Genomic DNA, 14,288 nt, shown 5'->3' on the forward strand with positions numbered 1-14,288 from the left:
ATCTGAAGAGACTGCTCAGCAGGCAACCCCGATGTATGGCAGGTAACGCAGTGTCTCGTTCCCTGTTCTCAGAGAACCATGGTTACATACGTAACCTGAGACGTTCCCTTCAGAAAGGGAACTCAACACTGCTTTTGAAACGCTTTGGGGAACGATAGACCCACGCCGCCATGCTTGAGGGGAGTGCATGCCAAAAAATGGCTAGACAAACGTCAGAACTAGCAGTTTCAACTGAAATGCCAGAACCACTCCCCCTACGGGTCATACATAGGCTGTCAGTGACAGCATTCCCTATGGCCAACAGCCCAAGCTATAAGCCTCAAAGAGGCCTTCCACAGAAGGCCTACCTCTAAGGGAATGTAGCCAACAAAGTCAACCCTGAATGCCACCAGGGAGGCTGACCTGGTCTAATTAAAGTAACTTAGTCTTGGCCAACGACCTGTCTGATCACAGAGTCTCAATTCGCATTCTTCAGAGAAGATATCCAGTAAGAGGGACTGCAAGCAACTCAGACCAGAATGTAGAGACGGGCATCATGGAGAATCTTAGAATCAGGACTAATCTTAGTGCTTTTTACCCTTACCAATGAGGGGAGTAAAACTCTGCTCAATCCTAGGATCTACTCAGCGCTTGATTATTTGCACTGAGGACGCTGCGCACTCTAAAGGGACCCTTTAGGCACCCTAAAACAAGGAGAGTACAACCAGCCTAGGGGCTGATCTTCAACAGAGAGGCCTCAGAGAGGCCTTCAACCACTGGCCAGACTTAGGGAGCTAAGTACTATGCAGAACAACCCTCTAAACGAGGGGAGTACTAGGCTCAACCTAACAGATAGACCATACTGTAGGCACAAAATCATGGAGGCCCCAAAAAGGGCCTGCAACATGAAGTAATTCTACACCACGTAGAATATATCACAGCAACCTTGCAAAAGGCCATACATGTGAAACTACATGCTTAAACTGCTTAAAAGAAACCCAGATGTGGGGGGATTCACTTACAGGGCGGCCTGTGAAGGCCACACACCTAAAGCAGCTCAAATGTTGACAAAGCAAGAGCCCACCAACATAGGAACTCGTTCTGACTGAAAACGAGTTAATAGCAGCTAAGACTGTAGAGTGCCCACATAACAGTCTACCTTAACACGATCCAACAAGCAGTGTACTCAGTAATAACACCTTTGACTCTAAGCAAGAGGAGTACAAACTTACACCATCATGCCCTGAAGGAGGCCCAGCAGGGCCTGCGACTCCAGAAAACAAGGGCGTCAGCTCGTGGCAGTGTCTAAACTCTAAGGGAGCCAAACCAAGAACCAAACTAACCAGTGAGGTTAACTAGTTTAACTCAACCTGAGCTAAATTTATCCACACATTCCAACAGGCAATGTACTCAGTAAAACACTTTTTACTCTTAAAGCAAGAGGAGTACAATTTAGGCCATCATGCCCTGAAGGAGGCCTGACCAGGACCTACGACTCCAGAAGACACAGGCATAAGCCAGTGGCAGTGTCTAAGCTCTGAGAATCAAACTAACCAGCGAGGTTAACTAAACCTGAGCTTAATATAACCACACATTCCAACAGGCAATGTACTCAGTAAAAACATTTTTTATTTTTAAGCAAGAGGAGTACAAACTTAAGCCAACATGCCCTGAGGGAGGTCCAAGCAGGACCTACGACTTCAGAAGGCACGGGCGTCAGCCAGTGGCAGTGTCTAAGCTCTAAGGGAGCCAGATCTGAGAACCAAACTATCAAGTGAGGTTACCTAGCTCAACTCAGCCTGAGCTTAATTAATCTACACATTCCAACAGGCAATGTGCTTAGTAAAAACACCTTTCACCCTTACAGCAAGGGGAGTACAAAGAATATTATGCTGCCATGCTCTGAAGGAGGCCAAAACTGGCTTACTACTTCAAATGATCACGGGCATAAACCTGTGGCAGTGCTAGTTCTAAGTGAGCAAAACTCTGACTAAACATCTACTAACAATACTTGTGATACAACAAGCTATTGTGTTCTGAAGGAGGCCAAAACAAAGCCTTCTACTCCAAACAACACAATCAACATCTTCTGGCAGTGTTCAAACTCTAAAGGGAGCTACATAAGAACCAAACTGAATAGTGAGGTTCACTAAACAAACTCAACCTGAGCTATGCATTTCAACAGGCCATATACTCAGTAAAAACACTTTTTACCCTTATTAGCAAGGGGAGTACAAACTTAGTCACCATGCTCTGAAGGAGGCCAGAAAAAAAGCCTACTACTACAGAAAACAGGTGCTAACCTGTGGCAGCAATCGAGTTATTGGGCTCACATTGTGTAGGGCAAAATAGAACTAGAGCATTAACAACCCTGTGAAACAGGGGAATGCTTAACTTTTCATTCATACTACCCTGAAATTGTAAATTTCAAGGGTGGGTACTTTTCACCAAAGACAGAGACATCTGTACTGAACCCTTGGGAACAGGAGCTTAAAGAAAGCTAACACTGTTTCACTCAAGCTTGAATCTTGATTCAAGGGGTTCAGGGGAAAAGACTAAACAAAGTATGGAATGAGAAGCTCTAGAAAAGTGGGGCCACAGCAACAATAACATTTTCTTATTCAAATAGTGATAAGGAGCCTGCCACCTGTGAGAACGGCACCAGGGAGACCTAGTAATAGTCTGCTACCTTAGTTGCTATTTGTCTTCCACCTACACCAAAGGGGTAATGGGCCTTGGCCTGACAACTCTGATAAGAGGAGGCCAGAACTAGGAAAACTACACTCTCCTGACAGGGGTAGTAATAAAAGGGTGAAATGCTTCAGTATATCACCTAAACCCTAGTTCTAGCCTAGGCCAGCTATAGCTGTGGGACTATAGGGCCACACATAAGCATAGATCTGCCTGGGGCTTAAAACTCAGCCTCTAAAACTCTTAATAGAGAGTAGGTAACTCTGAAAATAAACTCCATAAAACAAGAGTTCAGAGGAGCGATGCTCAACCCAAGCCAAACAATGTCAGGTGGCCCCGAAGGCCGACGCTTAACATAGATCTGAAGTAAAGAGTGCCAATTTCTAATACAAACTCTAGCTATGACCAGAGGAGAATAGCTACTCTACCATATGGTGGCTGTAAAGGTGGCCATATAGCCAACACAAAGATAACCAACCTAATGGGAACTTCAGGGCCCTAATTCCCCTTCTATTTCTTTTTTTTACACACCCAGGAAAAAAACTATACAGGAAAACTATGGTCAATATATTTTAATATATAAATATAGACCAAACTCACTCCCTGCGGCTCGAAGAATGGAGACTTACCATCATAGAAGGATGGAATCTACGGTTCTTTCAAGCCTGAAAGTGCCCCTTCATTATTGAGCCAGAAGGCGAGCCATCAGAAAAATTTCATCATGGGCCCAGCCCTCGGCCTGATTGTAAGATGTTTTGCCTGGGTAGTAATCAATCACTGACGCTGCTGGCATCTGTAATTAATTACCACCCTCAAATCTTTCTTCCTTCTAGAGTCCCGCCTTTTCTGGGACCTGCTCTGAGGAGGAGGTGCCCGAGAGGCGACACTGGACTTCTGGCCCTGTCTCCGATCCTCGGATCGTGACAGGCCAGGACCTCCTGTCTGTCTGGGCCCAGAATCGGATCTGAGCGGTATGCAGGTTTTAAACGCTGCCGAGCGCACCTTCGCCTCTCTGAACTTTCCCACCACCGCCTCAACGGAGGTGCCAAAAAGTTCAGAGGGCAAAACTGGCGTTTGTTAGACATAATTTTTTTCTTACCAGATTTGAAGAATTGCAGTCAAACAAAGCAGTCCCTGAAGATGAAAAGATACTGACTGTTTCTCTAGGCGCTCCTTTTATACTTCCGGGTCGCGTCTACTATGACGTCATAGGCTGTCGCTGGCCAATAAGATTGGTGAGATTTAATAATTGCTTTCAGACACCGGTTCACGTGATGACGTTCCCCAAAGCAAGTCAAACGCAGTGTTGAGTTCCCTTTCGAAAGGGAACCATTCTTAGTTATAGTCAGACAATTATATAGTGTCTGAATGTATGTGTGAATTGTGTTCACTCAGCAAAATATGATTATCATTTTACTTTTAGATGATAGAATTTAAAAAAATTGTTCTAATAAATCAGTTTTCAGCTGTAACTATAACATACAGAAAAAAAAAAAAAAAAAAAAGCACAAATTTTTTATAACTAAAACATTGCCCATGTGACATGATAAACACAATGATGGATGGATGGGAATAGTAACATTTAACAAACCTCAAAACTACCCATGTTTTGGTATACTAAACATGCATTCACAATACCATACTGGGCATTTAATATATTAATCTTCACAAATACTCTTCAGTATATCTTCTTTTTATGACATATGGATTTGTAAATTGTGCTAAATATATATTTAATTATACAATATAAGGAAGAATGAATGCTGAAGAGTTCAATGCTGAATCACAAGGGTCAATGTTGATCTCACGCAGCTGGTGTCAAAGATGTGTTAACTACAGTTTAGATGTTCAGCAGGATCATTGTTGCTTCTTATTTCTGAAATTTTATGTTTTGCATTTGGGTGTACTGAAAGGCAAGCAAATACAAGCTATAAATAAATCTTTACAGTATATAATTAATACTGAATGTACTTAAAATTCAGTCTATTAAGAGAAAGCTCATGGGTTGTATGGACTACTTATAAAAAGTACTTTTAATGCTTTTTGGAGTATTAAAGTGTTGCCATGCTCTTTAACCCTTTCAAGCATGAGTTTAAAATATTCTAGCTGACCCCCCAGAGTGAGTTTTTTTTAAGGAAACCATTATGTTTGCCCTTATTGTTTCCATGGCGACCTGTCATGCTTGTCACGTAACACACCAAAGCCACAATAACACTGTATGACAGATGTACCGCTATTATTTAGTTTTTCCTTTTTTATTTAAAATATTCACAAACTTGCTTACCATGTCATCAACTATCTGATATTCCGATTCTCAAATATGTGTGAGTGTGTTTTGTCACTTAAAAACTTTTATAAATGATCTTTATCTTAATCTATAACGCGAGATGGGCGCCGCCATCTTAGTTTGCGCCGCAGTTTGCAAAGTCCTGTCAGTCAGATTTACAGCATGTGAATTCATCAGTTTCTCCTGAAATACATGTAAGTGGCTGGTGAACTGGAAGAATAATAGAGTAAACTTTATAGTTACTTAAGCTCACTATGTGTGTCTGATATGAATAAACGTTGGCAATTAAAATTGAATGGCTTGTTATTGCTGCTTCCACTGATGTCTGACATCAGTATGTATTTTATAAACTCTAAATGTATTGTTTTACTGGTGCTTATGCGTATTTAAATATCTGAAACCTTAAAAATAACATTATGTGGCTGAAAACACTGCATAGTTGTGATATATGACAAGCGCTGAGCACGTCCGTCTCACAGCCAAAGTGCGAAAGCACAGTTTGAATCTGGCAGTTATGTGACGTCGCTGAACGTTCTAAATCCCATATGTGGGACCGTACGCCCAGGGGCACAGAAATAAAAATCCCATATGTGGGACCGTACCACTCAAAAGGTTAATTGTATTTACAAGTGTGGCTTGTACACATTCTTTAAAATAGCTCATTTTGTGATGTATGCAAAGAGGTTTAGAATAGCATGAATAAATGATGACAAAATAATAATTTGGGGTGAACTACCACTTTAAAACTCACTTAACTTTTTTCAGCTTATTCTGCGGTTGATCCTGAAGATCCAAGAGCCGCTCCATTGTTGATTTCATTATTAAAGAGATGTAGTTTACTCAAGTGAGAGGGGTTTGATGTCAGCCCAGAAATCAGAGCAGCACAACCTTCATCAGTGATGCCACAATCATTCAACCTGCAGAGAGAACAATGAAACATCCTCAATCTCTACCCTACAATATATTTAACCCTTTAGAACCTAAAGCTAAAATAGCCCGTTTTCACATATTATGTTTTTTTTATTATAAAATTTTCACACAAATTTTCCTTCAAGTGCAAGGTGTCATTTTGTTCAGAAAACAAATGGCTTTCAATAAATTACAGTTATTGACCATTAATATGTATGGTGAGTTTGTAAATAGAATTTAAATAGACAAAAAACAAAACAAAACAAAAAACACTTCCTAACACTTCAAACTTGAAAATTCAACTATATTACATATATACAAGTCTTTTTGTTACACTGGGTTGCACAGTTTTCATTCAGGAAATTTTTTTTTCATACACACATACATATACTACATATGCACACACACATATGCATGTATACATTTACCACATGGACACATTATACAGATACACACAACAAATGCGAAAGAGTCTCACTTAGCCTCCTCAAGTCTTATCAAAAGTCATCCCAATCGACTGTGTGCTCCTTCGCCATGTTTTTGTTTGTTTCTTCTATTATTTATGCAATCCAAAACTCCCTAAACTACCACGTTCCATATATAACCCATATATTGTTGTCTACTGTCTGTAGCTATTTGAATTATTACGATAGTGTGAACGGTTCAAGAGTTACGGTAACATGAATACAGCTTGGTTGGGTGTGTCGCTGACAGGTTAAACCCTAAAGGGTTAAACATAATAGGCTGATTAATGTGTGGCCATTTTAAGCATTTTAATCATAAGCATCATAATAATGATACCAACATTTACCTCAAAATCTCTAGTTTGCAAAAAGGGCTTCCCAGTCCCCCAGAGAGCAACTTCACTCCTGCATCCTGTAGTTAATTTCCATTCAGATTCAGTTCTTTTAGATATTTTATAGATATTCATGAAGATTTAGAAGTGAGAGATTTGGCCAGAGGAGCACAGTTCCTTGCTGTCAGTTCACAATGACAAAACCTATGAAACATAAAATTGTTAGAAGACTATTTCAAAACATTACATCATAACTGATAAAAAATAAAAAGTAAGACAATATGAAACATAATTTAAATGTGCTGTCATTATGACATATTGAGCTGAATTAGTCACTTAAATCACAGATGCAGGAGAAGTCACAGCATTTACGGACAGTTGTTTTCCAGTCATATGCCTTCAATTCATCCAAGTTCTCTGAAGTGAGAAAAACAAACACCACAGATGGCCACTGTAAAGGGGTGAATTTGGCTGTGGTAAGAGCTCTACAGTTGAGATAATGCTGAATTTGTTCCTCTAGTGCACTGCCACCCAGATCAGATAATTGAGGCAGTGGAACAGATTGATGAATTTCTCTGGAGTTGGATGTTCCTCTGTCTTCTTGATGTAATTGACTGTTTGACTGAGAAACCCAGAGGGAAGTGTCCATTTTTGCTGTTTAAGGTCTCCTTGACTGCTGAGGTCAGATATTGGAATCTGTGTATGTGTGTATGCTTCATGAGTTGGTTCAGTAGTTTTGTCAAACACATTGATGTTCTGGATTAAGGTGTTGTGATGCACATACAGAGCTGCTAGATGTTCCTGAATGCTAAGATGAACAAAGCAGTAGACTTTCCCCTGACACAAACTCCTCTCTGAAGTTCTGAGAGTACACTGAACAATCCAGAGTACACTGATGCTTCTGTCACATCAATGCCACACTCTCTCAGATCTTCTTAAGCTCTTGAAAAGCCAGTTTCTACAGTTTAAAAATCATGTGTTCATCTGTCTATCTCCTCATGGTCCTTCTCAAGTTTGATATTGGTCTGAATGATCAGGAAGTGTGTGTACATCTGAGCGAGGGTCTTGGGAATATCTCCACTCTCTGCTCCACTCAACATCTTCTTTAGGACAGTGGCTGAGATCCAGCAGAACACTAGGATGTGGCACATGGTGTAGAGACTCCTCGATGACTTCAGGTGTGAGATGATTTCATTGAGACAGATGACACTCATCCAATGTTTTGTGCCCATAAAAAAATTAGACCTTTAGCAAATTGAGCTCTCTGAAAGGAAGTGGAAATGTGAGGTAGATGTCCTGATTTGCTTTCTCTTGAGCCCAGTCCAGAATTAACTTCTGCACAGAGACTGTTTTTCCAATGCCAGCGACCCCTTTAGTCAGCACAGTTCTGATGGGTTTGTTTTGTCCAAGGTTTGAAAATGTTATTGCAGTTGATTTGTTGTGTTCTCCATTGTGGCTTTCCTGGAGGCTTTTTCAATCAATCTGTGGTGAGTTTTCCATACAACGTAAATCACTGCTGAACTACCATAGTACAATGCATCGCTGAAGAAAGCTAATCTCGACTGTTTCCCGAAACCATATTGTTGCAAATTTGTCATTCAATCACATTGGTTAATGATGTCACGCAGGTAACTTCTTTTAATGAATCAGCTTGAGATTGATTTTTTTGCTATAAATTACAGACTTGGCATCTGAGGACTAATTCTCATTTTTCTCAGATATTTTGCTTTATCTTCAGATTCAATCATAGGCTCGTTCTTACATACTAGATCACGAACGCACATGCACACTCTTCAAAAACTGCGCTTTAAATCTCTTGACAAACTAAAAGATATAAATGACATTTGTATATATTCAATATAAATAAAAGATATAGATTGCACTGAATGTCAGCTTGTTTATTTTGCTCAAGATAAGAATTTATTAAGTTCACATGTCATAAAAACAAGAAACTATGCTTCTAACCACAGGTCGAGTATTGTCGTTCCAACCACACAACTTTGTGATGCTGTTTGCGAATGTTGGTTGGAACTATTGTTTCGAGAAACACAGACTCGTTGATCTATGCTAATAACATTGGAACTTGCAACCATAGTTGGCTAATGATGCTTTTGGGTAACGCACCCCTGATCTCATGTTCATTACTGATCTCTTCACCTCCACCTTCTGTCATGTAGAGCTCAGTCTAAATCTCACTGAGGAGTGTTGAGTTTCCTTGCTTTTCTATTCCTTCATATAAACATTGAAACTTTATCCTCTGATTAAAGTTTGTTGTGGACTTCAGCATTTTGACAGTCAGTGCTGCAACAAAAGTTAAAAAATAAATAAAATTGGCGAGCATAAACATATTTATACACATTCAGATATGACTTGATATGACATTCTAAGAAACTATGTGACACTGTCACATAAAATACATGTTTTACCGCTCTATTTATTACAATGATTTTATGTATAATAGAGTTTTAATTGGTTTACATGTTTTTAGTCCATTTTTCCTCTTTTTGGTTTTAATGTGTGTATGTCTTTAAATGAGTCTGGGTCTGCCTATCATGTGACTGATCACATGACAGGAATCAGGAAGTAAGCCAGCATAAAGGAGGCAGCATGGCAAACAATCAGTCTCTCACTAACAGACACTAGGTACCTGGATTGTGGAGTTACTCACCTGTGGACTTACCTTTCCAGAAAGTACTGCAAACTTGGACATTTGTATATACACCGGTGGACATTTCTCACTTGCACATTGGGACTTATCAGCACACTAGGATACTTGGACTGTTTTAGGGTATGGTGTTTTAGACTGTATGCTTTTAACAGACTAAGTTTTCCTGGTTTTATTGTGTTGTTTTAAGTTCCTTGTGATTATTGTAAATACACTTTATTTATTCATTTATGTTGTCTGTCTCATCTTTTTAAACAGTATAATCTGACCCCAATTTTAATCCATGTAAAATCGACCGATAGGGCCAATCATTACAAGTAAATTCCATAAAATGATTTGAATTTTACAGTGAGTTTATACAGTGAGTTTGAATTTTACAGTAATCAAGTTTATTGCACTGTGACATAGCTTTTGTAGTGTATGAAATAATATGAAGTTTATTTTCAATGGAACATTTTCCTGCAATACAACTATTACCAAAAAGATAAAATGCAATCTTTATGCAGACTTTCATACCCAAGTTATTGAATACATGAGTAAACAACACTACCTCTCTGTTCTATGTATGTACAGATCTAAACAGCTATTGAAAGACATATAAAGTTATTAAATTAATGGAAATCATACCAGAGCATAAATTCTTCACAAATGACAGAAGAAGAAAGAAAAAAAAAAAAAAAAATCTGATAAAGTTTAGACAATGTTAGACTGGTTGAGTATCTCAATCAGGTTCTCCATCAGACTCCAATCCAGACTAGAGGTAATTTCTGAACACAGTGACAGTGAATCGGCTTCTTGGGATCACATATGCTAAATTTGTGACCAAGGAAGGATTCTTTCTTTCTTCTTATTAAATGAAGGAAACTGTTATTATAATCAGAATGCGAAAAGAAAAGAATCATGCAATAAAGTTCAGACAGTTTAGAGAGACTGCACATGTATCTTAATCTGAGTCAGGTTCTCCATCAAACTCAGGAATAGAACCAAGAGAATCCACTTCAGAGCTCCTTTTTGATCTTGACATGAAATGCCTCTCTTCTGGTGCTTCTTGTGATCTCAGGGACCCATATGCTGAACTGATCCCTGAGGAAGAACTGCATCCTTCAGCAACTGGAAGGAAAGAAATAAATACATCAGACAAATGTTTAAATATTGCACAATATGCAAAACATAAAGAACAACTTACGATTTAGTGGATTATCCATGCTATGTGCTCTTTTAATGGGTACAGCAGCTATTCTTTCAACTCTCTCTAAAGTCTCTTCATCTAGTTCATAAAGACATCCTCTGTTTCTTGCCACCATCTCCTCGATCTTCTCCAGCAGTTCTGTGACCTGAGATCCATCACCCCAGTTCTTATTGTTGAGAACATGATATCTTTTCCCACATTTCTCAATGAGCCCCTGGAGAGCGTCACCTTCACTTGCTATGAATAACTCTATGGGAGTGTCTCCTAGTTCATCTCCAACAGCAAACACAACCAGCGTGTGATTCCAGACATTTTCACAGAGAGGCTCCATGATTTTCTCTAGTCTGCTCTTCTCTTCCTCAGCAAAGGAAGACTCAACACTCCAGACTAAAATGAAAGCATGTGTTCCAGAGGACCGTTCTGTTACACTTCTCAAGATGTTGAGTTTAGCCTCCTCAAGTCTTTTTCCAATTAGGTAATCTTTCTCAAAACCTGGAGTATAAACCACGGTGAGATTCCTTCCTGCTACTTCCTCATTTTCTTTTAAATTCTCTTCTGATTCTCTTGTAACAAATGCTTTTCTACCCAAAATTGTGTTCCCTGTTGAACTATTGCCAGAACAATGTGGCCCAAGCAACACCAACCTCATTTCAGAAAGTTCAGCACCTCCTTAAAAAAAAAAAAAATAAAGCATAAATATTACTTGGTTACCTTTTAATGTGCAACCTAGGCTTACTGAAAATACTTGCCTCTACCTGCATTTGAGCAAAACTAACATATACCTGTACATAGAATTCACAGCAGTTTCCAGCTAAAATGAACACTAGAGGTAGTAAAACGGCAACAAATTTTATTCATTTTCAAACAAATTACAATTATGGTGACATAATCAATTAATAAAGAGTTGTTTTTGCAAGGTTCTATGCACGATACAATAGCGCATGTAAACAAAAAAAAATTGATGTTTGCGTCACATAACCAGCTCCATAAATATATAGACATGGAAAAATTTGTTGGTACCCTTTGTTGGTACACAATGCTTCATTTCTCTTAAAAATGCTGAAATTAAAAGCAAATTGACTTATGTTTACCTGCATACCAGTATGTCACAATAAAGCAAATAATGTGTGAAAAGAGAAATAATATTGCTTATTCTACAAAGATAATCTAAAATGGCCTGGGTTGCATTTCTCAAAAGCTTTGTCAGCCTAAGATCAGAGAGCCATTGAAATCAAAGGTCTTCATATGATAAACTTGGCTCACAATGCTTTTGAGAAATGCAGTTCTGGACAGATTTGTTGGTACCACTATAAAAGATGATAAATACCTGGATCATAGTGGTATTTCAAATTAACTGCTTTCTTTAATTAATATCACACGAATTCAATCTTGTAATCAGTCTTTCAGCCTATTTAAATGGAGAAAAGTATTAGATGACATAGTGTAGACACTGCTAAGTGTATTACTGCCCTCCACAAGTCAAAGTTTGAACTAAATTGACATAGACAATATGCTAGTGCAAGTATATAACAATTAGTTCAAACTTTGACCTGTGGAGGGCAGTAATACACTTAGCAGCGTCTACACTGCCGGAATTCTAATAGAGAAGAAGAAGAAGAGAGCTAGTTCAAGACGAGCGTCTATGGTTAAAATGTATATAAGTTTTTTTTTTTGTTTTTTTTTTTTTAGAAAATGACCGATCGTTTCCCTAGATAAGACCTTTATTCATCGTCTAGTATCATTTAAAGTAATGATGGGAAAACGAGGCTTTCTGAAGCGTTTGAGGCTTTCATCAAATTGTGCTGAAAACCGGTTCATTAATCGAAGCTTTTAACACAGTGTCATTAGCGACATCTGGTGGTCAGAATTGTTTTCTCCACCATATTTAACAAATAACCGCAGAGCAGATCTACAGTTTGAAAAAGCACGTGACCAAACAAAGCTTCTGAAGTTCTATCTAATCTGATCTAAATTAATTTATGACAATGCGACCACAACTCATGTCATGTGTAACCTGCAACAGATTCACATATTGATCAATAATATAAAATATACAATAATGTGATCATAATTGACGTGAGTAGTTGAAAAAATATTTTGGGTGAGCTGTTTAACCCTTCTGTTCAGATTCTCTGAGACTCCAGCAATAAAACATGATTAAATGCATTTTCCTTTTATGCATCAGGTGAAGTTCCAATTTTTTCAAACCAGCTGTCCCAAATTTTCTGATACTGCATGATGTTCGAAGCTTCAAATGTCATCAATCACGTGGCATTGTCATTTCGATACAAGCATCGGTACAGTGTGTGATACAATAGTGCTTTGAAAACTGCGTTGGAGCATCGGAGCCCCTGTATCAACCGTCCCATCATTAGTTTAAAGCCCTTTGAAACTGCACTGAAACTGTAATTTTGACCTTCAACCGTTTGGGGCCAATTGAAGTCCACTATAAGGAGAATAATCCTGGAATATTTTCATCAAAAACCTTTTCAACTGAAGAAAGAAGGACATAGACATCTTGAATGATGTGGGGGGTGAGTAAATTATCAGGAAATTTGTATTTGAAAGTGGACTAATCCTTTAAACCATGTTTCCACTGTTTACTCACCTGATGTTGAATGTCTCAATTCATTTCTTTTTTGCATTTCATCTTGCATCTGTTTTGCTCTTTTCACTACTTTCATCCTCCTGTTTTTCACCTCTTGTAAATTCTGATCGTTTATCTCAAAGCAGCTTCCTTTGTTTCCTGTGACCATCACTTCTATCTTTTCCAAAAGCTCAGTCACTTGATTATCATCATCTTTGTTCATGTTGTTAAAGACATGATATCTGTTTCCACATTTGTCTATTATCCACTGAAGAGCTTCTCCTTCACTCTCAATGAACAGCTCAATGCTTGTGTCTCTCAACCAGTCACCAAAGGTAAAGAGAACAATGATATGATCCCAGACATCTGCACCAAGATAGGCAACATGTTCCTCCACTGCCCTTCTGTACACTTCAGTGAAAGAAACATCCACTCGTATGACCAGCAGAAAGACGTGAGGTCCTGGAGGACAGTGAGACGGACTCAACACAACCTCATCTTTATAGAGTCTGGGGGTGTATTTTGAGTGGTAATTTCTTCTTCGGCCTGGAGTATCAACCACAGTGATGTGTCTTCCTGAAACATCTCCTTCTCGAATCACAGATGTAAGTGATCTTTTTAAATCAAATGCAGTTTTGCCCAGGATGGTGTTTCCTGCTGAACTCTTCCCAGATCCATTATAACCCAGCAGCACCATCCTCAGCTCTGAGAGTGGATGTTCATCTCCTGCTGGTCACATGCAGACAAATGTTTAGAATTCTAAGTCAGCATTCTGTTACTGTTTGTGCCCAGTTTTAACAACAATAAAATACATTTTACAATTTTTTTAAAAAATTTTTTGGCACAAATTCATTCTAAAAACTACTTTTAAATCAAAAGCATTCTAGAGTAAAGGGTGGGACTCACATTGTCAAAGCCAAATGTTATACAATTTCTCTCATTATTTTAATATAAGGGGTCTCCCCCCTTACAGAATAACAACAAAGAAAGCTCACCAGTTGTTCTTGTCTTTTCTTTCAGTTGCTGATTTTTCATTCTTCTCTCCACTGCTTTCTTTTCCTGTTCTCTTCTCTTCTCCTTCATACACTGTAAAGTCTCTCTGTTTATTTCATAATAACCGCCTCTGTTTCCTTCCAGCACCTCCTGTATTTTCTTAAGCAGTTCTGTGACCTGTGATCCATCACC

General features: G+C 38.7%; 1 long non-coding RNA gene across 1 annotated transcript in view; it reads right to left on the minus strand.

Annotated features, from left to right (window-relative positions):
• The window catches only part of LOC127495676 (uncharacterized), a 41,111-nt gene extending 31,046 nt beyond the window's left edge, over positions 1 to 10,065 (minus strand). Inside the window, exon 1 of the long non-coding RNA XR_007925163.1 lies at positions 9,878 to 10,065. This is a non-coding gene — a long non-coding RNA (uncharacterized LOC127495676). The remainder of the gene's footprint in view (positions 1 to 9,877) is intronic.
• Between the last annotated feature and the right edge of the window lie 4,223 nt (positions 10,066 to 14,288).

Source organism: Ctenopharyngodon idella, chromosome 15 (assembly GCF_019924925.1).
Source record: "Ctenopharyngodon idella isolate HZGC_01 chromosome 15, HZGC01, whole genome shotgun sequence".
NCBI lineage: Eukaryota > Metazoa > Chordata > Actinopteri > Cypriniformes > Xenocyprididae > Ctenopharyngodon > Ctenopharyngodon idella.